The 27,271-nt window shown below is 41.9% G+C and overlaps 1 protein-coding gene across 3 annotated transcripts in view; it reads left to right on the forward strand.

The window, feature by feature from the left end:
- The first annotated feature begins 23,170 nt into the window (after positions 1-23,170).
- Positions 23,171-27,271, forward strand: part of LOC139536347 (sodium- and chloride-dependent taurine transporter-like) — a 39,439-nt gene continuing 35,338 nt past the window's right edge. For 2 of the 3 annotated variants that reach the window (XR_011667292.1, XM_071336809.1), the window contains exon 1: positions 23,172-23,363. The gene's annotated coding sequence lies outside the window, so the exon portion shown is untranslated. Of the gene's footprint in view, positions 23,364-27,271 lie in introns of all 3 variants that reach the window. The other variant, XM_071336810.1, reaches the window with a different exon arrangement.

The following is a 27,271-nucleotide window of genomic DNA, read 5'->3' on the forward strand; positions in this document are numbered from 1 at the left end:
AGATTCTCCTTAAGACAAAGTCAATGGCATTACAGCAAGGTAAATATAACCCTAAAAGTCAATGGCATTAGAGCAAGTTAAATATAACCCTAAAACAAAGTCAATGGCATTACAGCAAGGTAAATATAACCCTAAAAGTCAATGGCATTAGAGCAAGTTAAATATAACCCTAAAAGTCAATGGCATTAGAGCAAGTTAAATATAACCCTAAAAGTCAATGGCATTAGAGCAAGTTAAATATCACCCTAAAACAACGTCAATGGCATTATAGCAAGGTAAATATAACCCTAAAAGTCAATGGCATTATAGCAAGGTAAATATAACCCTAAGATAAAGTCAATGGCATTATAGCAAGGTAAACATCACACTAAGACAAAGTCAATGGCATTAGGCAAGGTAAATATAACCCTAAGATACAGTCAATGGCATTAGGCAAGGTAAATATAACCCTAAGATAAAGTCAATGGCATTACAGCAAGGTAAACATCACACTAAGACAACGTCACTTAAGGAGATCGCGTAAAGCCAAGAGAGTCAATGGAAAGGTAAAACCAAGGAGGTAGGTTGACAGGAGTACAGGAAGACCTAACAAGACCTAACCAATGCGTCATCCCGTTGAATTTGCCATTGACCTGGCGTAGAAGTAGAATCTTGTGGATGTAGAATGCTGTTTTCCTGTCCTTCTAAATCCTCGGCACAACCAAAAGTCAATGGAAAGGTACTAGGTCAGTAAAACCCTAAGTCAATTGAAGGGTAGATACAACTATTAGAAACAGGAAGATGTTAACAGGTGTAATTACTAAGTGACACTATTTTGCCTACTGACCAGACCTGAATTAAACTAATATTAAATTTTTTTCAAATACTACATTTTCTCTAGCCTGTTAGTGGGGTGGCTATGCTGAAATTTCCATAACGATCGTTCATTTTGTGATACAAGCACCACATTTGGCAGAGGTAGATTTATGTTCCCTGAAAAATAGATTAACACTTCCAGGAAGGAGCATGCATTGACATGATGCAGGAGTAAAAAACACACAACTGGCAGGAACGACTTCTGGGTCAAGTCATTGCTTCCAGTACACCTTCTGGGTCAAGTCATTGCTTCCAGTATGACTGCTGGGTCAAGTCATTGCTTCCAGTACACCTTCTGGGTCAAGTCATTGCTTCCAGTACACCTTCTGGGTCAAGTCATTGCTTCCAGTACACCTTCTGGGTCAAGTCATTGCTTCCAGTACACCTTCTGGGTCAAGTCATTGCTTCCAGTACACCTTCTGGGTCAAGTCATTGCTTCCAGTACACCTTCTGGGTCAAGTCATTGCTTCCAGTACACCTTCTGGGTCAAGTCATTGCTTCCAGTACACCTTCTGGGTACAAGTCATTGCTTCCAGTACACCTTCTGGGTCAAGTCATTGCTTCCAGTACATCTTCTGGGTCAAGTCTTTGCTTCCAGTACACCTTCTGGGTCAAGTCATTGCCTCCAGTACACCTTCTGGGTCAAGTCATTGCCTCCAGTACACCTTCTGGGTCAAGTCATTGCTTCCAGGACATCTTCTGGGTCAAGTCATTTCTTCCAGTACATCTTCTGGGTCAAGTCATTGCTTCCAGTACACCTTCTGGGTCAAGTCATTGCTTCCAGGACATCTTCTGGGTCAAGTCATTGCTCCCAGTACATCTTCTGGGTTAAGTCATTGTTTCCAGGACATCTTCTGGGTCAAGTCATTGCTTCCAGGACATCTTCTGGGTCAAGTCATTGCTCCCAGTACATCTTCTGGGTTAAGTCATTGCTCCCAGTATGACTGCTGGGTCAAGAAATTAAGTGGTTACCCACCTATTTTTCACAGCATTGGTTGTGATGGTATTTGATGAAGATATTGGCGCTGTATACTAGCTAAAACAACTGACGTAACAACACAGATGCACGTGCTGCAAATATTGTGCGTCATCAAATGTTACCCTCTGGTTCCCAAAGAGGGATGTCCAGACAACTTTGTGCTACTCCTTCAGCGTTTCCTGGTAAAACAGTCAGACCCCTTGTGACATCTTATCAGAACAAGCTGACGTTTAGAAAATACCAGGGTTTGGGGGTCAGTTCCATTTCAATTCCAGTCAATACAGAAAGTCAAATGTTCAAATCATCTTTAAGTGAAGTCGTTGAGCTTCATAATAAATTGTAGATACTTTCGGGATGATTTTGATGCGCGAAAAAGGCTAATATCAGTACCATGCCTTTACTTACTTGTATTTAACCAGGGGAACCCAATAGAGATCAGTGTCTTATTTAAAATGGTGCCCCGAGGACAACAACTACATCAATACAACAACAAAAGATAAATAGAAACCCACAAGACAGTTATAAATACATTACACAATGTTATTACAACAAGTTATACTAGTCAGTTGAAACAATTGCACAGTTTTAAACTGCCCTATCGGCACCAGGGAATCCAGGTGGATTTTTTTGTTGTAAGGTATTCCATAACTGTGGTGCCTTAAAACTGAAGGCGGATTCGCCAAACTTTGTGGAGACAAGCGGGACCAATGGGTTTGGTATCTCATGTTTTTATATTTCAACAGGTGAGGTATATTGGAAACTTGTGGAGCAGAGCTTTGTAAACAAGAACGGAGTAATGAAGTGATCTATGGGATTTTTGTGAGGTCCAGCTAACCTTCTGATACAGGACGCAGTGATGAGTATTTGTCCCATAAATGCTAAAACATTAGCATGTGGAAACAGTTCCAGAGAAACTAAACCCAAGCGTGGATTGCTGTCACATCTGGCCATAGACTGCATACAGGGTAAGGAAACCAATATGTCATTTTGTAATTTTGGTGAACTATTCCTTTAGGCCAGTAAAGCTCAATGAAGCATAGATAATGGATTTTACATTGTTTAAAATCCTATTTGAACCCAGGTCTGTCTAGATGTGAGTAGAAAATAGGATTACAACACGTGGCTGCTCCAAGACCGAGCCAGCGCTATTTAGTGCTTCTACACCTTCTACACCTGCATTGCTTGCTGTTTGGGGTTTTAGGCTGGGTTTCTATACAGCACTTTGAGATATCAGCTGATGTACGAAGGGCTATATAAATAAATTTGATTAGTACATTTGACATTTTAGTAATTTAGCAGACACTCTACAATAGCTATAGCTAGTGCCAGAGGCTAGCCAAGGTCTGCGTCGCAAATGGCACCTCTATTCCCTATATAGTGCACTACTTTTGACACGAGAGCCCTGTAGTAAATTATTTTGGACCAGAGCCCTGGTCAAAAGTAGTGCACTTTATAGGGAATGGGGTGTCATTAGGGATACAGACAAGGTCAGGGACTGATACTTCTACTCGCTCTGTGGCTTTTTGTCTGTTTCTCCTTGAACCTGTCAAAACATACAGTTACTGTATCAAGGAAGTTTTAGCAATCAGTGTCCGACTGTTGAGGAGAGGAGTGCGTGTACTCTGCTGATATGAAACTATGCTAATCTAGACCATTAAAGGCATTATTGCGTCATTGGGAAAGTTTACTTTAACTTCTTGTAGCCTAAACCTAACTTTTGTTTTGACATCTTCACAGTAGATGTGCTCATGCACTACCATACTCTTGCCCTGCCCTTGTAAATACTGTTAATCAACTAGTGACCCTACTGGCTACAGGACAACAGTCTGACGTTATTAGTTGGCATTTGACATTCCACATCCAAGCTACCGTAGATTGCACCATTCAACACAATGTAAGCACAGTTCTTAAACCTTTTATTCTCTCTCTCTCTCTCTCTCTCTCTCTCTCTCTCTCTCTCTCTCTCTCTCTCTCTCTCTCTCTCTCTCTCTCTCTCTCTCTCTCTCTCTCTCTCTCTCTCTCTCACTCTCTCTCACTCTCTCTCTCTCACACACACACACACACGACCACACACACTGATACAGTATGCGTTTTCAACTTTTGATGTGTCTGACAGACAGGAAGCCATGGCTTTAACAGGTTTTTAGGACTTCCTGTCACATCAGCCACCATCAAAAATATCTGAATTGATCCCACTGCAGTTTTTGTGAAGTGAATATTTTTTTTAGAGAGAGCCTTTTAACCTGGCTCTTACTAAGCTTTCAAGAAGATATCTCTATCTGACATAATCTCGCTACACTTTTTCTGTGAAGTGAATTATTCCCCCAAGACATTTTTTTGAGAGCTTTAAAAAAATCTGTCTTTTACTAAACTCTAGCTCTCAAGTTCTATCTGAGATTATCTTGCTACAATTTATTTCTGAAGTGAATTATTTGAAGAGAGGAAAACATTTGGACAGCGTTAAAGTTTACAACCTAATGAAATGGAAGAAGTGGTGTTACTAAGCAAATTGAGCTTTAGCTAGCTTCCAAGTTCTTGAAGGATTAAGAAAAAACAACCGTTGAAAAACTGCTGACGACTTCCCCTTTTTCACTTCCTCTGACTGAAGCACAAGTGGAAAATTACAGAATTACTGCCTATCTTACCCAACACCACGGTTCACACAGCTGCTTTACTACTGTCATAGGGAACATGCATCCCAAATGCCACTCTATTCGTAGTGCACTTCTTTTGCTTATGGGAGTTCTACTTACTCATACATGTTCTCAGAGCAGAAAGGATTATGATTGGTTGAGACAGGCAACCAATGAAAATGGAGAGGAGGCGGGAATACCAAATAGGTGGGGGACCAAAACCGAAAAACGTGAAGTTGATTGATAGGGTAGGAGCTGATTTTTCTGTATACCGTATGACAGTAAATTATGATGTCTATAAAATTTGTTGTTACCATCAATTCTGACACATTTTCTCATTAAAAAAAAGTATATTTCAATGCTCTGTCTGCTCAGGAAAATTTGCCCAACTGCTCAACTTGGAACAAATCAGAACTTCCCTACATACCACTCGTGATGAAGGCAGCCAATAGCCTGCTTCTATCTAAGATGTAAACACAGCCTCATATGAAATCTCCAGCTGTCAGTGAGTCATGAGCTCCCAAAGATTGAAATAAGAGAAATATCTGTTTTTTGAGGGCACTTGAAATATGCAGCATGCAATACACATTGTTTTTATCGTATGAAGAGGTAACGCCGTTGACCATTTAGCCAATGCGTTGAAAGCTAGCCAATGTTACAGTTTGACTAGCCTAGCCAGCTACTTGTCAATTTGCTTCTCAGGAGGCTAGTAATTCCATCAGCAATCTCTCTGTCAGTGAATTACATTTTTGAATCATGTTTTTGCCATGATTCTATGTCTCATTACAAGCCCTCTAACTATATGCAGGCTTAAAGAAACATTCAATCATATACTTTGCATAGAAACCCAAATAAAAGCATGAAGATAGAAAGATGTGTGTGTATGTCATGTATGCTAGAATGCAGGTTTAAAAACTACAGCTGCGTATACAATATACAATATTTAGAGAGAGAAGTGCCACGGGGGGCACAATCTTACATGCTGCAGTCCAGAAATGCCCCATCTATGCCAAAAGCATGAGCCTCTAAAGGAGACAGTAGAGCTGTCATTAACGCATGCTTCAGTACCCCCCCCCCCCCCCCCCTATCTAGGAGCATTCGAGTTTCAGGCCCCATAGGTGTTTCGAAAAGGATCCCACCCTGGTCACCAATGTAGCCAACCAATGTAGAGAGAGAGAGAGAGAAGTGCCTTAGAGGAATGCAATCTTAAGATTGTTTGGTCCAGAGACGAGAACTCTAACCGTCTATGGCAAAAGTCTAGGCTCCTGACAGGGAAAATATAATTCTCATCACTACAGAGCAAAACATAATCTGTTTGTCACCTCGTCAAGCTGATTCTGTGTTTAATGTAGTCTTCGACATGTAAGCTTGTGTATCTGTAGTTGGTGCTCCTCAACTCTGAAATGCACTAGAATGTGTAAGACAAAACCCACAAAGAAAAGACAACAGGCAATAGTGCATTTGTGGTCTCAACGGTCTAAATAGTGACGGTGGGGCTAGCTCAAATTGTCGGTAGGATGGTTCTCCTCACAGGTGACTGAATAAGCTGAGCCCATGCTTGGTGAATAGCACTTGGTTGATCTCTGGGAGCAGGAACACAGGAGAGGAGGGCTGAAACAAAAGTGAGAGAAAAGAAGAATAAATCCAATAAATCATCACAGAAAAAAGGATTGTAGTTTATGAGGTAGAAATGAACATCCTTCATCTAAGCTGGTATTGGCGATACTCTCTTCGTTCTCGATTCTGTAAAACAGGTATCTTATAAATGTCCGTATCCAGTTGCAGGTGGTTCTACAAACACCAGAGAAAACCCAGAAAGAGTTTAAAGCAACAACAGCAAGATAACACGGTAAAGTTATGTTCTTAGAGCAGCAGAAGACCCAGTTGGCTCAAACTGCTCTCAGAGCAGCGATATCTAGGCCTAGTTGAGCAGCAGTGCTGTGTTTACTTGAGCTGCTCCTAGAGCAGCAACATCCAAAAACCCAACAGAAAACCAGTTGGCTCAAACTGCTCTCAGAGCAGCAACATCAATATCATGCTCTTAGAGCAGCAGAAAACCCGGTTGACACAAACTAGTCTTAGAGGAGCAACATCTAGACCTAGGTTGAGCAGCAATGATAGCTAGTTTATATGTGCTGCTCCTGGCTTGGTAACCTAAGTTGCTAACTAACATGATCAATTAGAAAAACAAACTGTTAGCTAACTAAAGTTAGCTTAGCTTAGTTTAGCTAGCTAGCTTGGTAACCTAAGTTGCTAACTAACATGATCAATTAGAAAAACAAACTGTTAGCTAACTAAAGTTAGCTTAGCTTAGTTTAGCTAGCTAGCTTGGTAACCTAGGGCTAAAGCTGTTTACTAGCTTTAACAGTAACCCCAAGGGGACATATTATATCTTCTGCTCTCAGAGCAGCATTAGAACCAGTTTATACTAGCTGGCTAGTTAGCCTGCAGCCTTAAATTGTTTACTAGCATGCTAAATAGCTTGGTTACCTAATGATTAAACTGTTACAGCTGTTTGCTAGCTAACATAAGCTAGAAAAACAAATTCTTCACATTTAGTATTCAATCAATTATTTAACTGGAATAAGTACATTCGCATGCAAAAGGAAGAACCTGCTAGCTATATTCAAGTTACCTTCTTTTACTGTCTTTCAGCTCGCTCCTGTAGAATTTCTACTCCCTTTTCCCCCTCAAATGTGCTCAAATCTTGTCACGTGACACTGTTTACTCCTCAATTTGCTCTCAGTTTAATATTCCCGCCATCCTCTCCATTTCCATTGGTTGCCTGACCCCAACCATTTGAGGGACTAAGATGGCGTCGGAAGAAATGGCCGCCTAACCAATCGTGCTATTATGTGGTTATTTTTGTGTTATTTGTAACTTCTTTTCTACATATTTATCTGCCACTGTATCTTACAGCAAAAAATTGCTTCTGGATATCAGGACAGCGATCACTCACCTCGGATTAGACAACGTTTTTGTGTTCAACAAGCAGGATGCACAGGATTTACTTCAGATATCCGACAAAGCCGAAATCCCCGTCATTGGCAAGAGAAAGAAACGCAGGTATAGAGGACACAGGGCGGGGTGCCTCGTAAGGATCCACCTACGAGTGGGAAATCTGCCTTTACCATCAATATTACTTGCCAATGTACAATCATTGGACAATAAATTAGACGAGGTACGATCACGAATATCTTACCAACGGGACATCAAAAACTGTAATATCTTATGTTTCACCGAATTGTGGCTGAATGACGACATGGAAAACATTCAGCTGGAGGGATATACGCTGCACCGGCTAGACAGAACAGCACACTCCGGTAAGACGGGAGGGGGGGGGTGGGGGGTGGGGGGGGGGGGGGGGGTCTGTGTATATTTGTAAACAACAGCTGGTGCACAAAATCTAAGGAAGTCTCTAGATTTTGCTCGCCTGAAGTAGAGTATCTCATGATAAGCTGTAGACCACACTATTTGCCAAGAGAGTTTTCATAAAACATTTTTGTGTCTGTTTATTTACCACCACAGATGGATACTGGCACTAAGACCGCACTCAGTCAGCTGCAAAAGGAAATAAGCAAACAGGAAACCGCTCACCCAGAGGCGGCGCTCCTAGTGGCTGGGGACTTTAATGCAGGGAAACTTAAATCAGTTTTACCTCATTTCTATCAGCATGTTAAATGCCCAACCAGAGGGAAAAAAATATAGATCACCTTTACTCCACACACAGAGACGTGTACAAAGCTCTCCCTTGCACACCATTTGGCACATTTGACCATTATTCTATCCTCCTGATTCCTGCTAACAAGCTAAAATTAAAGCAGGATCCACCAGTGGTCAGATGAAGCAGATGCTAAACTACAGCACTGCTTTGCTAGCACATACTGTAATATGTTCCGTGATTCTTCCGATGGCATTGAGGAGTACACCACATCAGTCACTGGCTTTATCAATAAGTGCATTGAGGACGTCGTCCCCCACAGTGACTGTACATACATACCCCAACCAGAAGCCATGGATTACAGGCAACATTCGCACTGAGCAAAAGGGTAGAGCTGCTTTCAAGGAGCGGGACTCTAACCTGGAAGCTTATAAGAAATCCTGCTATGCCCTCCGACGAACCATCAAACAGGCATAGCTCCACTACAGGACTAAGATTGAATCGTATTACACCGGCTCCGACGCTCGTCGGATGTGGCAGGGCCTGTAAACTATTACAGACTACAAAAGGAAGCACAACCGAAAGCTTCCCAGTGACACAAGCCTACCAGACGAGCAAAATCACTTCTATGCTCGCTTCGAGGCAAGCACCACTGAGGCATGCATGAGAGCATCAGCTGTTCTGGGCGACTGTGTGATCACACTCTCCATAGCCGACGTGAGTAAGACCATTAAACAGGTCAACATTCACAAGGCCGCTGGGCCAGACGGATTACCAGGATGTTTGCTCCGGGCATGTGCTGACCAACTGGCAGGTGACTCACTGACATTTTCAACATGTCCCTGATTGAGTCTGTAATACCAACATACTTCAAGCAGACCACCATAGTCCCTGTGCCCAAGAACACTAACCTGCCTAAATGACTACAGACCCGTAGCACTCATGTCCGTAGCCATGAAGTGCTTTGAAAGGCTGGTAATGGCTCACATTAAGACCATTATCCCAGAAACTCTAGACCCACTCCAATTTGCATACTGCTCAAACAGATCCACAGATGATGTATTCTCTATTGCACTCCACACTGCCCTTTCACACCTAGACAAAAGGAACACCTCCCTGAGAAAGCTATTCATTGACTACAGCTCAGCGTTCAACACCATAGTGCCCTCAAAGCTCATAACTAAGCTAAGGATCCTGGGACTAAACACCTCCCTCTGCAACTGGATCCTGAACTTTCTGACGTGCCGCCCCCAGGTAGTGAGGGTAGGGAGCAACACATCTGCCACGCTGATCCTCAACACTGGAGCCCCTCAGGGGTGAGTGCTCAGTCCCCTCCTGTACTCCCTGTTCACCCACAACTGCATGGCCAGGCACGACTCCAACAACATCATTAAGTTTGCAGACGACACAACAGTGGTAGGCCTGATCACCGACAACTACAGGAAAAGGACTACAGGAAAAGGTGGACTGAGTACGCCCCCATTCTTATTGACGGGGAGCTTCAAGTTCCTTGGTGTCCACATCACCAACAAACTAGAATGGTCCAAACACACCAAGACAGTCGTGAAGAGGGCACAACAAAACATATTCCCCCTCAGGAGACTGAGAAGATTTGGCATGGGTCCTCAGATCCATGCCACAACAAATACCTAGGTGTCTGGCTAGACTGTAAACTCTCCTTCCAGACTCATATTAAGCATCTCCAATCCAAAATTAAATCTAGAATCGGCTTCCTATTTTGCAACAAAGCCTCCTTCACTCACGCTGCCAAACATACCTTGTAATACTGACTATCCTACCGATCCTCGACTTCAGCAATGTAATTTACAAAATAGCCTCCAACACTCTACTAAGCAAACTGGATGCAGTCTATCACAGTGCCATCCGTTTTGTCACCAAAGCCCCATATACTACCCACCACTGCGCCCTGTATGCTCTCATCGGCTGGCCCTGGCTACACATTCGTTGACAGACCCACTGGCTCCAGGTCATCTATAAGTCTTTGCTAGGTAAAGCTCAGCCTTATCTCAGCTCACTGGTCACCATAGCAGCACTCACCCGTAGCACGCGCTCCAGCAGATATATCTCACTGGTCATCCCCAACGTCAATTCTTCCTTTGGCCGCCTTTCCTTCCAGTTCTCTGCTGTCAATGACTGGAACGAATTGCAAAAATTGCTGAGGTTGGAGACTTATATCTCCCTCACTAACTTTAAGCATCAGCTATCTGAGCAGCTCACCGATTGCTGCAGCTGTACACAGCCCATCTGTACATAGCCCATCTAACTACCTACCTCATCCCCATATTGTTTTTTTTGTTTTTTTTGCTATTTTGCACACCAGTATTTCTACTTGCACATCATCATCTGCACATCTATCACTCTAGTGTTCATTTGTGAAATTGTAATTACTTTGCTATTATGGCCTATTTATTGCCATACCCCCTTACTCCATTTGCACACACTGTATATAGATTTTTCTGTTGTTATTGACTGTACTTTTGTTTATCCCATGTGTAACTCTGTGTTGTTGTTTTTGGACGCACTGCTTTGCTTTATCTTGAAAAGGTCGCAGTTGTAAATGAGAACTTGTTCTCAACTGGCCTACCTGGTTAAATAAAGGTGAAATATATATATTTTTAAAGATCCTCAATAGGTTCTTCAGCTGCAACATCGAGAGCATCCTGACTGGTTGCATCACTGCCTGGTACAGCAACTGCCCTGCTTCCGACCGCAAGGCACTACAGAGGGTAGTGCGTATGGCCCAGTGCATCACTGGGGCTAAGCTGCCTGCCATCCAGGACCTCTACACCAGGCGATGTCAGAGGAAGGCCCTAAAAATTGTCAAAGACCCCAGCCAGCCCAGACTGTTCTCTCTGCTAACGCATGGCAAGCAGTACCGGAGCACTGAGTCTAGGACCAAAAGGCTTCTCAACAGCTTTTACTCCCAATCAAATGGCTACCCGGACTTTTCGCATTGTCCCGCCCCCCCTAACCCCTCATTTACGCTGCTGCTACCCTCTGTTTATCATCTATACATAGTCACTTTAACTATATATTCATGTACATTTTACCTCAACTAACCGGTGCCCCCGTACATTGGCTACCCAGACTATTTCATTGTGTCCCGCCATCCCCCACCCGCCAATCCCCGCTTTTACGCTGCTGCTATTCTCTGTTTATCATCTATGCATAGTCACTTTACCCACATGTACATATTACCTTAATTAGCCCGATTAACCTTTAACGAGTCACCAACCCTGATCCGGGAGCACCCCCCACTCCCCCCCCACTGAGTAGCATAGCTAGCATAGCGTCACAAGTAAATTGTAGCATCTAAATATCATTAAATCACAAGTCCAAGACACCAGATGAAAGATACAGATCTTGTGAATAAAGCCACCATTTCAGATTTTTAAAATGTTTTACAGGGAAGACACAATATGTAAATCTATTAGCTAACCACGTTAGCAAAAGACACAATTTTTTTACTCCAACAGTTTTTTCCTGCGTCAGTAGCTATCACTAATTCGACTAAATAAAAATATATATAGCCACTAACCAAGAAACAACTTCATAAGATGACAGTCTGATAACATATTTATGGTATAGCATAGTTTTTTTTTGAAAAATGTGCATTTTTCAGGTATGAAATCACAGTTCTACATTGCAGCTGCAATCTGAAATAGTGCCGACGCAGCCAGAACAATTACAGAGACCAACGTCATATAACTAATTACTCATCTTAAAACATTTCAGAAAAATACACAGCGTACAGATATTGAAAGCCCAACATCTGGTGAATCCAAACAATATTTCAGATTTATTAAATGTTTTATAGCGAAAACAAAATGTAGCGCTAAATTAGCATAGTCACGCCAGCCAGAACCAGCTGGGCGCCCACGACCAGTTCACATGCACGACAGATATATGAAATAACATCGTAAATTGGGTCTTACTATTGCTGATCTTTCATCAGAATGTTGATCAAGGTGTCCTTAGTCCTGATGAGTCGTTCAATCCATTCATAATGGCAACTTTCCCTCTTCATTTAGCATAGGTACTGGTCGACTGGCACGGATCTGTCCAAAGTAAAAAAAGTCACAGAACGGAACACGGCAAAACTCCCGAAAAAATTCAAATAATCTGATTAAACTATATTGAAAAAACATACATTACGATGATATGGTCACATGTATCAAACAAACTTCGAGACGGAGATAGTTTTCATCCGTAACGGCAGCAAAACAGTAGACAATCGCACCTCCAAATCGCGCGATTCAGAGAACCGGAAGTTGTCGGTCACGCCAAAGAAATAGGTCTTATTTCACGTCAGTACAAGATAAACAAAAAATTTCTCCTCTGACGTCCTCTTGACACCCAGAGGAAGACGAATGAAGTGTGTTTCGGGTCATAGGTGGCGTGACCATATATAGGCAGAGCGTTGAAGCGAGCATACACATCTTGCATTCTTCTTCTTGGTCAGGGAAAGTGCTGTCAAATGACTTCTGTTTCACTCAGAGACAAAATTGAAACGGTTTTAGAAACTAGAGATTGTTTTCTATCCAATGGTATTAATTATATGCATATAGTAAGAGCAATAATTGAATAAGAGGCAGTTTAATCTGTAGAGCAAATTATGCTAATGCGAAAACAGCACCCCCTGTATTCTCAAGAAGTTATTAACCGGTGCCCCCGCACATTGACTCTGTACCAGTACCACCTGTATACAGTGCCTTGTAAAAGTATTCATCCCCCTTGGCGTTTTTCGTATTTTGTTGCATTACAACCTGTAATTTAAATAGATTTTTATTTGGATTTCATGTAATGGACATACACAAAATAGTTCAAATTGGTCAAGTGAAATAATTTTTTTTACTTTTATTCCCCCTCAGCCCCTAAATAAGATCTGGTGCAACAAATAACCTTCAGAAGTCACATAATTAGTTAAATAAGGTCCACCTGTGTGCAATCTAAGTGTCACATGATCTCAGTATATATATACCTGTTCCGAAAGGCCCCAGAGTCTGCAACACCACAAAGCAAGGGGTACCACCAAGCAAGCGGCACCATGAAGACCAAAGAGCTCTCCAAACAGGTCAGGGACAAAGTTGTGGAGAAGTACAGATCAGGGTTGGGTTATAAAAAAATATCAGAAACTTTGAACATCCCACGGTACACCATTAAATCCATTATTAAAAAATGGAAAGAATATGGCACCACAACAAACCTGCCAAGAGATGGCCGCCCACCAAAACTCACGGACCAGGCAAGGAGAGCATTAATCAGAGAGGCAACAAAGAAGAGACCAAAAATAACCCTGAATGAGCTGCAAACCTCCACAGCGGAGATTGGAGTATTTTTTTTCCCATAGGACCACTTTAAGCCATACACTACACAGAGCTGGGCTTTACGGAAGAGTGGCAAGAAAAAAGCCATTGCTTAAAGAAAAAAATAAGCAACCTCTCATCACGCCGAGAACGCCATCCCCACAGTGAAGCATGGTGGTGGCAGCATCATGCTGTGGGAATGTTTTTCATCGGCAAGGACTGGGAAACTGGGCACAATTGAAGGAATGATGGTTGGCGCTAAATACAGGGAACTTCTTGAGGGAAACCTGTTTCAGTTTTCTAGAGATTTGAGACTAGGACAGAGATTCACCTTCCAGCAGGACAATGGCCCTAAGGATACTGCTAAAACAACACTCAAGTGGTTTAAGGGGAAACATTTAAATGTCTTGGAATGGCCTAGTCAAAGCCCAGACCTCAATCCAATTGGAAATCTGTGGTATGACTTAAAGATTTCTGTACACCAGCGGAATCCATCCAACTTGAAGGAGCTGAAGCAGTTTTGCCTTGAAGAATGGGCAACAATCCCAGTGGCTAGATGTGCCAAGCTTATAGAGACATACCCCAAGAGACTTGCAGCTGTAATTGCTGCAAAAGGTGGCTCTACAAAGTATTGACTCTGGGGGGGGGGGGGTGAATAGTTATGCACGCTCAAGTTTTCGGTTTTATTGTGTTATTTATTGTTTGTTTCACCCCCAAAAATATTTTCTATCTTCAAAGTGGTAGGCATGTTGTGTAAATCAAATGATACAAACCCCCAAAAATCCCAAGGGGGTGAATACTTTCACAAGCCACTGTATAGCTACTGTTATTTTAACTGTCATTTTACTTTTTATTTGTATTTCTTTACTTATCTATTGTTTACCTAATACCTATTTTTTACTTAAAAATTGCACTGTTGGTTAGGGCTTGTAAGTAAACATTTCACTGTAAGGTCTACCTACACCTGTTGTATTTGGCGCACGTGACAAATAAACCCTAACCCTAACCCTTTGATTTGATTATAATCCTTTCTGCTCTGAGAACATGTTTGACTAAGTAAAACACCCATGAGACTACTGCTCACCAGAGCTCAATGAGCCCTATATAAGGAATAGGGTGCCATTTGGGATGCTTCCCAAGACTACATTTATAAATATGAGCACTCATATGATTTCACTTTGTGTCATCAAAAGTGTCCAGTAAGAACACAGTGGTTAGGGTTTGACAATGACAGGGCAGTTTTATGGTATGTTTAATGTTGTTACACAGTAGCAGTGGTCAGTGGGGTTAAAAGTTTAAACAACTCTCTCACGAGAAACAATAAAAACTTAAAGATGTGTTCCAGGAATGACACGCTATGTTATACTGCAGTGTGCATTATATGTTCGAGGTCCAGTCCTTTATTTGAAAAACAGGAAAACAGCAGCCCCAGCCACAAGCTTGGTTTGTTACATAACTGAGAGCTGTGGCTGGAGAAAAGTAAGCACTCTCAAATTCATATGAAACGCAAGGATTGCCAGTGGGGAGTGTTTAAAGATAGTCAACAACTTGTGACCAGACAGCCACAGTGTTGGGCAGTGATCTGTTCCCTGCATCATTTGGTTTGATGCTAAATTGTCTGGAGTCAAAAACATCAACTACATCATGAAGTCATAAATTGCAAACAAATCCTGTCCTCTCCCTGGCACTACTGTTGGGGATTAAAGTCTTACGTAACCATATAAACAGATATAAAATGGATGCAAATTATCTGTCTGGAGTTTAGGAATTCAGATCCAGCGTCGCCGCTGACAGAGAGAGTAATGTGAATCATCGTTAATAGATACTAATTCTTAAAGGCCAAATCTATGTTGTTTACAGCCATTTCTGGGTGAAACTATACCTTTATGATCTAATGGACGGTCAGTCCTTGATCCATAGCTCAATTTAGGAATTTATAACAAACAGGGCTGCCGTTTCTTTTCTCTTTTTGTGAATAAGGAGTGGGCCTTTTAAGAGAATAATTATTTTCTCCATCTCCACCTTTCAAACAGCCAGCAATCCATTGGCCTTATAACTCAATAACTTCGCAGTCTAGAGTGACTCCCAATGTGCTCATGAAGTGCTGTAATACTGCAATACCCAAGCCTACAGCCATATGCCCTGGTCTAGGTGTACAAAAGTGAATCTGATTTTAGTTTCTGCATTAGAGAGGGAACAAGCTATGACTTGTCACGTGATTTGATCAGTCTTTTTTTTTTTTTTTTTCTCGATTACTGTACTGTACAGATGTATGATCTTAATTTGACCACCCTGTTGCAGGAGAACTTTCCTGAAATGCAGTACCTTTAAAACGTGTAGTGTGTTTGATGTTTAAAAATGGTTCTGAAGTTTGTAATTTCCACTTTGAAATGTCAGACATAATTTTCCTTTACGAAACATGTATCAACCCTTTCAAAAATTAGCACACAAAAAACTGGCTCAATTTAAGATTATACATCTGTATGTACTGACACAATCATGAAACGAGTAGCAAAAGAAAGATGTGTGAAAACAAGGAAGTTGTTTGTTGGTCTACACGGACATTATTGTTCTATTACACTGAACAAAAATATATACACAACATGCAACAATTTCATATAAGGAAATCAGTCAATTGAAATAAAATCATTAGGCCCTAATCTATGGAATTCACATTACTGTGAATACAGATATGCATATGTTGGTCACACATACCTTAAAAAAAAAGTTAGGGGCGTGGATCAGAAAACCAGTCAGTATCTGGTGTGACCACCATTTGCCTCATTCAGCGCGACACATCTCCCTCTCATAGAGTTGATCAGGCTGTTGATCGTGACTTGTGGAATGTTGTCCCACACTATTGGTGGGAACTAGAACACGCTGTGGTGCACGTCGATCCAGAGCATCCCAAACATGCTCAATGGGTGAACTGTCTGGTGAGTATGCAGGCCCTGGAAGACCTGGGACATTTACAGCTTCCAAGAATTGTGTTCAGATCCTTGCGACATGGGCTATTATCATGCTGAAACATGAGGTGATGGCGTTGGATGAATGGCACGACAATGGGCCTCAGGATCTCGTCACGGTATCTCTGTGCATTCAAGTTGCCATCAATAAAATGCATTTGTGTTCGTTGTCCGTAGCTTATACTTGCCCATACCATAACCCCACCATGGGGCACTCTGTTCACAACGTTGACATCAGCAAACCACTCAAAATTGGAGGTGGCTTATGTTAGAGAAATGAACATTAAATTCTCTGGCAACAGCTCTGGTGGACATTCCTGCAGTCAGCATGCCAATTGCACGCTCCTTCAAAAGTTGAGACATCTGTGGCATTGTGTTGTGTGACAAAATGGCACATTTTAGAGAGGCCTTTTATTATCCACAGATGTCTCACATGTCAGGTGGATGGATTATCTTGGCAAAGGAGAAATACTCACTCATACTTATGTCATGCAATAAAATGCAAATTAATTATTTAAAAATCATACAATGTGATTTTCTGGATTTTTGTTTTAGATTCCGTCTCTCACAGTTGAAGTGTACCTATGATAAAAATTACAGACCTCTACATGCTTTGTAAGTAGGAAAACCTGCAAAATCGGCAGTGTATCAAATACTTGTTCTCCCCACTGTATATTTTGGTTCAGTGTATATGGGGGAAAAGGCTGGACTTTACAAGCGATCCCAAATTATGTTTAATGCACTCAAGATATAGAAGAGTTATTCTATAAGGTAAGTGCATACTCTTATGGTAATTGCTACGGTAATAACATGCATTGGAGCAAAGCCCAATTGTATTTCTATACTTGTGATTGTTTGTTTGTATATACCATTCCCTTCATTTGAACCAATGCTTTTGTAGAACAACGTGACAAGGCCACCAATCAGAGGGCTTGGGGATACATTGTATCTAAAGAGATTCACAAGGCAAATTGTCCATAGATTCAAATCAATATGCAAATATCTTTTTGCCAGCTCTCACCAGCAAGCACACCTATTTTCCATACAGGCAACATCAGACATGCTCATTTGAATGATAAGCCAACAGAACAAACGATAGAGAACTGCAGGTAAAATTCACAAACTGCTCCACATAAACAGAAACAAACTCAGAATTTAAACGTTTCATTCTACCATTCTACTCTGTCGCTAGTGACTAGCTAAGGCCCTGAGTTTTTCTTTGTCTGGTTATGTGGTTAGGCCAGAAAAAAACTCCTGGCCCAACAGATGATTTAGGCCTATAGAGCCATTTTACATACACATCAGCCATTGCCCGAGGTCATTTCCCTGGAGAATAACTATAGTCCATCCCCATCAGTACTCCCAGCTGTTGAAGGAACAAAAACAGTCTACTTCCCTAAAGGCCGAAACATGACATAACAATGCTGCCTCGTCAATATGAAGATTAGGACCGCCATTAGAATCCATTAGAACTGATGCTGCCTCGTCAATATGAAGATTAGGACCGCCATTAGAATCCTTTTGAACTGATGCTGCCTCGTCAATATGAAGATTAGGACCGCCATTAGAATCCATTAGAACTGGGATCTTGATCATGTTTTGCAAATCCAAGGTAAACCCACCACAACACCTCCTCAGGAATAAAGGTTAGTTTACCTTCAGTGATTGCCTTTATATACTTTAGCTATGGCAATGATCATTCTAGAACTATTTACTTCTAGAATGTTCTACAGTACCCACCACATACCCACCTCGTACAAGTTATTGGTTCTATAATGGGGTTAAATCTAACGATGCAACAGTCACCTACAGGCCATGTGGTTTCAGCTGTGACAACCCATCATATCTTTATCTTTATCTCCAGCTAGCAGGTGGCAGGTGGTGGTGGTGGTGGTCTCTCATGTGATTATTCAACTCGAGAAATTTCGTATTAAAAACAAGTATCTTTTCTACACCGATTGGCTTCATGTAATTTGGAAATGCTTCTCAAGAAATTTCTAGAAAATAACAGAGTATCTAACTACTCCGATAGGGCTTCATATTATTTGTAAATTTAGTTTCAGTTGTGTTACAACGTTAACTTCAATGACACGTCTACCAGTTGTTTTGAAGAGATAAAAGCATCCGTTTTTGGCATAGAGTTTTTGGCATAGAGTTTACAAATGTGCCATTTGTAAACTTCACGTTTGTTGATGAGTCATGATCTATGTGTAAGGTCGTATGATCCATATTTTCACCAAATAAAAATTCAGAAAAACAAGTGGTTTCTATCCATCCATAAGTTAGCTTGATTGACAGAATAAGTCAGTGTTTCTGTATAACTCCCCTCCTCTAACTGGACACACACATTGGCTCATATTATAGCTATGGTTACGGTAATATATAGTTCAGAATCTGATACAGTTATCTGACAGCATACTTATCATTCAACATGACCTTAAAATAACTATAAAAGTGTACGTATTCTGTATAAATAAAATAAAATCTAATTGTATTTGTCACATGCTTCCTAAACAACAGGTGTAGACTAACAGTGAAATGCTAACGGGCCCTTCTCAAAAATGCAGAGGGAAAAAAAGATACAAAATTACAACATGAGGAATAAATACACAGTAAGTAATGATAGCTGGACTATATACACGGGGTACCAATACCAAGTTGATGTGTAGGGGTATGAGGTATTGAGATAGATATGTACATATACTGTAAGTAGGGGTAAAGTGACTAGGCAACAGGATAGATAATGAACAGTAGTAACAGCGTGCCTGACGAGTCAAAAGATGTTCTGTAAAAAGGGTCAATGAAGATAGCTATTTGGTTAACTATTTAGCATTCTTATGGCTTGGAGGTAGAAGTTGTTCAGGGTCCTGTTGGTTCCAGACTTGGTGCATCGGTACCGCTTGCCGTGCGGTAGCAGAGAGAACAGTCTATGACTTGGTTGGCTAGAGTCTTTGACAATTGTTAGGGCCTTCCTCTGACACCACCTGGTATAGTGGTCCTGGATGGCAGGGAGCTCGGCCCAAGTGATGTACTGGGCCATATGTACTACCTTCTGTAGCGCCTTGCGGTTGGATGCCAAGCAGTTTCCATACCAAGCGGTGATGCAACCAGTCAAGATGCTCTCAATGGTGCAGCAGTATAACTTTTTGAGGATCTGAAGGCCCATGCCAAATCTTTTCAGCCTCCTGAAGGGAGAGAGGCGTTGTTGTGCATTCTTCACGACTGTGTTGGTGTGTGTGGACTATGATAATTCCTTAGTGATGTGGACACAGATGAACTTGAAGCTTTTGACCCACTCCACTACAGCTCTGGCGATGTCGATGGGGGCGTGCTTGGCCCTCCGTTTCCTGTAGTCCACAATCAGCTCCTTTGTCTTGCTGACATTGAGAGAGGTTGTTGTCCTGGAAACCACACTGCCAGGTCTCTGACCTCCTCCCCATAGGCTGTCTCATCGTTGTCGGTGAACAGGCCTACCACTGTCGTGTCGTCATAATGATGGTGTTGGAGTCATGTGCGGCCATGCAGTCGTGGGTGAACAAAGAGTACAGGAGGAGACTAAGCACGCACCCCTGAGGGGCCCCTTTTTTGAGGGTCAGTGTGGCGGATGTGTTGTTGTCTACCCTCACCACCTGGGGCGGCCCGTCACGAGGTCCAGGATCCAATTACTTAATTTTTTTATTTATTCAATTTATTTAACTCAGTTGCCTAGATAAATAAATTGGGCATATGGCCCAATTACAGAGGGAGGTGTTCCGTGTCCAGGGTCCTGAGTTTAGTGATGAGTTGGAGGATACTATGGTGTTGAATGCTGAGTGTAGTCAATGAACAGCATTCTCACATTGACGTTCCTCTTATCCGGGTGGGAGAGGGCAGTGTGGAGTGCAATAGAGATTGTGTCATCTGAGGATCTGAGCATCTGTTGGGGCAGTATGCGAATTGGAATGGGTCCAGGCTGTCTGGGATGATGGTATTGATGTGAGCCATAACCAGCCTTTCAAAGCATTTCATGGCTACAGATGTGAGTGCTACGGGGGGATTTTTATTTAGACAGGTTACCTTGGCATTCTTAGACACAGGGACAATGGTGGTCTACTTGAAACATGTAGCTCAGTTGGTAGAGTATGGCACTTGCAATGCCAGGGTGGTGGGTTCGATTCCCATTGGTGACCAGTACGAAAATGTATGCACTCACTACTGTAAGTTGCTCTGGATAAGAGTGTCTGCTAAATGAAAAATGTAAATGTATTACAGACTGGGTCAGGGAGAGGTTGAAAATGTTCGTGAAGACACTCTGAGTACGTGTCTTGGTAATCAGTCTGGCCCCGCGGCCTTGTGAATATTAACCTGTTCAAAAGTCTTATTCACATCGGCTACAGAGAGTGAGATTACACGTCGTCCGGAACAGCTGGTGTTCTCATGCATGGTTCAGTCTTCCTTGCCTCAAAGTGAAAATAGAAGGCGTTTAGCTCGTCTGGAAGGCTAGCGTCACTGGGCAGCTCAAGGCTGGGTTTCCAGTCTGTGCTAGCAAAACAGTCCTGTAGCTTAGCATCCACTTCACTTCACTTCAGTATTGAGCAGGTCACTTGTACTTCCTCTTTGAGATTTTGCTTTCTAAGCAGGAATCAGGAGGATAGAGTTATGGTCAGATTTGCCAAAGGGAAGGTGAGGGAGAAACTTGTATGCATTTCTGTGTGTGCCGTAAAGGTGGTCAAGAGTTTTATCTCCTCCAGTTGCATAGGTGACATGCTGTTAAAAATTTGGTAAATGGGATTTCAGTTTCCCTGCATTAAAATCACCCGCCACTAGGACCGCAGCCTCTGGATATGCACTTTCTTGTTTGCTTATGGCCCTATACAGCTCGTTGAGGGCGGTCTTAGTCTGAGCATTGGTTTGTGGTGATAAATACACAGCTATGAAAGTTGAGACCTCCTTAATATTAGAGATCACACACCAGCTGTTGTTCCCTCAGTGAGATGTATGTTATCCATGTTCTTGTTCAGCCACGACTCTGAAAAATACAATATCACAGTTCTTCAGGTGATAGGATTGTCCAGCTTGTCCAGTTTGTTCTCTAGTGACTGTATGTTTGTCAATAGAACATAGGGTAGAGGTGGTTTATTTGCTTGCCGATGTAGTCTCGTCTGGATGACGGCTAATCTGCCTCTCTTGCCCCGTCGCTTCCCCTTTCGAGTCCCGGGCATTAGGGCCTGGTCTGGAGTAAGCAGAACGTCCAGGACTGCCTACTCGTTGAAGTAGAAATTGCCATCGAAATCGAGGTTATTTATCACTGTTCTGATGTCCAGAAGCGGTTTTTGGTCATAGAAAATGAGGGCGGAGACATTATGTACAAAATAAAGTTAAGATCAGCGTAAAAAAAAAATACACACAAAATAGCAGAATTCATCAGGAGCCCGTAGAACATCCACTATCCATTGCCGCTCCATCCCTTCCCTTCACCTCACACACACATTTGATGCCTCATATAGCCTAGTTAAATAAAAAGTTTAAAAATATATATATAGACCTGCTGAAGATATAGTTCTTGACCATATAAAGTTCTGGCACTGTCCTTATCTAACAGCATATAAGATAATTCACAATGACCTTAAAAGAACTATCACATCCTGTATTACTCCCCTCCCCAACTCACACATTCTGATGCCTCATATGACTAGTTCCAGTACAGTACACACTGTTTATACCATTCTGAGACTGTTATCTCACAACATACAGTTAATTCTGCGGCCTCAAAAGAACTACGGAAATGTAATCTTGTTTTTAGTTTTTTTTTTTTTTTTTTTTTATCTATAAAGAGATTTGAGTGTAGGCCAAGACAATGTCCCTGTTAAACCCTACACAAAGATCTACTTCTACTTTATAGTTGCAGTTAGTCCATTTAGCAGACACTCTTTTACCCAGAGGGACTGTTCTTCCGCTTCTCTTCTTCTGTTGAAATGTTGGCTGAAGCACACTCCTCGTGTTCTACCTTGTTTCATACGTTTACACCATGACAACATAAGTGTTGTGGCTGGTTAATGAAATACAGCAGTTCCCCTAGGGCCTATAACTCATTATTTCAAACGAATACAGTAGAGCATCCTGTGGAGTCCCAATAATAAAATGTCTAACTACTGAGTTTTGTTCAAGATGCTTGTTACGAATTGGCAGAGGAGAGCATAAGCCATGTTGTGTAGCCTATAAAATCGTGTTATAAATCATGTTAGGTTTATAACAAATAGCATTCCAGCCACTTTACTGACACTTCACAAACGGACTACTTACGATTGGGCTGTCCTTATACGTAACTTACTCATAACACACTTTGCACGTTGAATGCATAGGCTGGTGTCTTTTCCAAAACACATTAGATGTTGATGTTGGTAATTGCAAGTAGGCTTTACTGTAAACAGCTATGCTTATGTCAACATATTATGCTACATGTCAATGTGTGAATCATGGCTGACAGTGCAGAATTATCTTAGAATGGAAAGTGTTTGTTTAAAAAATGCATAACAAGTATAAATGCAGAGAAAAAAAAGTTTATGAATTTAACTATACTTGAGTGGCAATTCTATTTTTTTTCAGGCACGCATGGCATGGTAGGCTATGTGTTGTTTCTGTGTGCTTTCCGTTCCCTCCGACCTCTTGGGCTCTCTCCGTGCGCGCGTGCGTACAGGCCAACGTGATGCTGCTGCGCGGAACAAGCGCCGAGCTGATTCTAGTGAAACCTGCCTCTTTAAGAAGACGCTCTCCTGTTGCACTGGGAGGTTGGCCGGTGTTTTTCCACACATGGTCACCCATTTTAAGAGACAAAGGTCAGAAAGAAAAGCTTATAAATAACATTTACCGCCGTAAGTCTCACTATTCAACACGCCGTCCACCGTACTACACTGAAGGGACTGATCAATTCTAAAGGAATAAAATAAATTCAAGCCAATACAGGTAGGCAAAGGAATCATCATCATCACCTAGGTTACAGCTATATGAGCTAGGCTATATGCAAATGATTCGAGTTCATATACTATTAGATTAATTATAGTATTTTATTTCGATAGTGAATTTTATAATTTCTGTGTCACAATATGTTGTTCAATCTCATTTATGGCGTTTAATGCTGAAAAAGTAGCATTTGAGCATGAATCATTATTGCATGTTCATATAAAAAGATATTCTCTTACGTTATTGAAAACAGAACGTTCAGAACACATTTCCGCTTAAAGGTTGAGTCTTGTTATTTAGACCTCATGCAAATATCCTCGCATGAGAGAAGGGATAAAGCCTACATTATCCTCGCATGAGAGAAGGGATGAAGTCTACATTATCCTCGCATGAGAGAAGGGATGAAGCCTACATTTTCCTCGCATGAGAGAAATGATGAAGCCTACATTTTCCTCAAACTCAATCAAATTATACGCAAATGATATCTATATTATTTTGTGACAACCCTAGGCTACAGTGAATAACTTCATAGGTTTACACTTACACATTAATTCAATTTAAGGTTATTCCACTGGTAATGTGTTTTTTTTTGGGGGGGGGGGGGGGCTCTGAATTATTTCATTTTCTGCCACCACCGGGCGGTTAATGTTTGATTAACGGAACAGAGAGCAGGGAGGGAAACAGCTACTAAGTGTACGGTGCACGGTTGGCTCGCTCATGTTACATTTCATACATCAACTCTCTCACATCCTCCTTGAGGCTCCGCTACAAATGCTGCCTATTGTTTCCTCAGTCATGTAGTAGGCTAAGCTAGACGAAGCTGAAAATATTTTGAATAGGCGACACGTTGTGGTGATTGTCGCTCATTTTACAATAGTTTCATAGACATTCAACTCTACATTATCCTCGTGTAGTTTATTTTATGTGCGCAATTTATTGTTCTCTTTTGTCATAGGCTAAAGTAGACCAGATTCTGTCATCATATAGCCTTGCCTACATTTCGATCCGTTCTGATGAATAGCATCTCCGAAAGACGAGCTGATCTTCAAGGCTGGCAGGGGACATAAATAATTGAGGTTGTGTGTGGGTGAACATAAAGAACAGTGTCTGCGGTCGTGTAGCCAGATGGCTGGCATAATCCTTCAATCGATAGTGGGTGTCCATTGTGTGATCAAACGATTATGCCATAGATGGGTTATGGGTTGGCATGGTGTAACGGTGTAACAACGCCTGCTATTGTATGTCTGATGATGATTCAGAGTCTACCTCAGACAGTCTCTTGGGTTTATAGGTTAAACAGCTTCGTTTTCTGGCTTTGCCATACAATCCTTTTACCACGAGAGACGGGGCTACTTTCTATTTCATTTCCTACATTCATTTCTGGCGTTCTCAGTATGCTCAGAAACGTAACTGAAGACACACCTCCATGAGTCTTAAATCCGTGTTTAGCCTACCAGCGATGTGTTACATTGCAGCCTATGAAAAAAAAAAAAAACGATATTCCGTTAAATGCCGCCCGTGTCACCGAGCTTGTGCGTAGCTGGGAATGAGAGAAAAATCGGTAAATCGACTATTCCCAGTACCCAGTATAGCCTAATGCATAGGGTACAGGTAATCACTAGGCTACATTTAATCACTAGGCTACAGGTAATCACTAGGCTACATTTAATCACTACGCTACAGAAGCTACGTTTGCATCTCTCTTTAACTTTGGTAAAAAAATGGTTGAATATAGCGGCGTCAGTGAAGGCTACTTCTTCTTTCTGTGGCTATAATTGGAACAGTTGTAGAACAAAGACAATTAATTATGTTGATTATGTCGGAGCTTGGAGGTTGAACGTGTGCCCTTGAGGAAGGAATGTAAGCAGCGCGCAATATAAAGGGCGTTTGAAACGGATAGATAAGACCACGTCCATACCTGATGATTGTAATAAAAATTGGAGTGAAACATTGTTGCCAGTTTGTTTCCTTTGCTTTGACTTGGGTAATAATGTTACCCTATCACATGTGCAAAAGCAAATATATCTTCGCTGCAGTTTACCTTATGTCCACTTTCCTGGCAGAAATAACCTTTTCTCGTGGTGAATGTGGTCTTTGAATATCTAGAATTGGTTTTAATGAATCAATAAGTCTTTGCTTACTTTGTTATTGAGTTTTGAGGTGGTTGTGGGTATTTCCAAAATGGTTGACATTATCAATAAAGTCTAATGAGGTTGAACAATTTCTAGGCTACTTTAATGATGATCCAGATTAAGCTGAGCTCTGTATGAATACTTATGAAATCCTCCCCCCCCCCCCCCCCCTCTTTAAAGCAGCCGAGTCACTTGTCAACACACATAGATTGGTGAAACTAAGGGTTCCACTACTAACGTTCATCCACCCGACTAAGATAACGCCGTTTACCCAGGGTGCCTTGAAGCTCTGTAAATCATTATTTCACCTCATAGTTACTTTGTGTAAATATCTCTCTCGCTCGCTCGCTCACTCTTTCCCTCCTCGCCACTCTCTCTCTCTTCCTCCCTATCTTCCCCCTCTCTCTCTTCCTCCCTATCTCCACACCCTCTCTCTCTTCCTCCCTATCTCCCCCCTCTCTCTCTTCCTCCCTATCCCCCCACCCTCTCTCTCTTCCTCCATATCTCCCCCCTCTCTCTCTCCCCCCCCCTCTCTCTCTTCCTCCCTATCTCCCCCCCTCTCTCTCTTCCTCCCTATCTCCCCCCCCTCTCTCTCTCTGTCTAATTGAGGAGCTCAGCTGAGCATGAGAGCCAGGGGCCTTGTTGAAATACTTTGAAAGCATCCTTCCATCCTTCCTTTCTTCTCCTTGAATTAATCACAGAGATTTGAAAGCTCTAATATAGATCATAGCAGGTTAACATGGACTCAGGGGAGGAATGGACATCTCAATGTGAGGACCCGGTGGAGATGCCCATAGTCTTAAAGTAGGGCCATTATGTAAGGTCCCTGAGACTGACTCTCTTTCTCTCTGTTCCTGCTCTCAATTCAATTCAAAAAGGGCTTTATTGGCATGAGAAGTAGATAATAAATAATACAAAATTAACAATAAACACTACGCTCACAAAAGTTTTGAAGGAATAGAGGCATTTCAAATATCATATTATGGCTATGTACAGTGTTACAACGATGTGAAAATAGTTCAAGTACAAAAGGGAAAATAAATCAACATAAATATGTCTTGCTTTCTCTGACTCCAGACCTGAAGTTTCAGTTGCCACGGAAGGCCTGGTTTCAAATAGTATTTGAAATAATTTCTGATACTTTACCTAGCGCTTGATTGAGCCTGGCTGGCACAATGCAATCAATACAGTTGTGACACAACTGCCAAACTCTGCCTCTCTGGCCACCAGGCAGGCTAAAGCCAACGCTGACTGATTTCAAATACTACTTGAACCCAGGTCTGCTGCAAGGCCCTGGCCCCGGACCACAGAATGTTGCATGATGCATTTCAATAGCATGACAAAGTCCTCTGTGGTTTACAGTTAGAGAGGAGTGCATGCAATGTAGGTCCCATCCCCCCAACCCAAGACAATAATAACTAGAGCAGAGAGAGAGAGAGTGTCAGAGTCAGAGAGAGAGAGAGTCAGCGAGAGAGAGAGAGTGTCAGAGAGAGAGAGTGTCAGAGTCAGAGAGAGAGTCAGCGAGAGAGTCAGAGAGAGTGAGGCAGAGATCAAAGAGAGAGGGAGAAAGTGCTCTGACTCAACTGTGTTTTTAGCAGTGTTCATATCTGGTGCTAACATGCACCCTTTGTCCTGATCTTTGTCACATTCTGATTAAGCCCACATTTTTTGACATTTGTAGATGAATAAAAGACACATTGTGATCTGAATGTGATGTTTCTGACTATCTCCTCCGGTAGTCAGAAACGTATCGTGTCTGGATATCAATCAAGCGTAAAC

The sequence above is a fragment of the Salvelinus alpinus genome, chromosome 12 (assembly GCF_045679555.1).
Source record: "Salvelinus alpinus chromosome 12, SLU_Salpinus.1, whole genome shotgun sequence".
Lineage (NCBI taxonomy): Eukaryota > Metazoa > Chordata > Actinopteri > Salmoniformes > Salmonidae > Salvelinus > Salvelinus alpinus.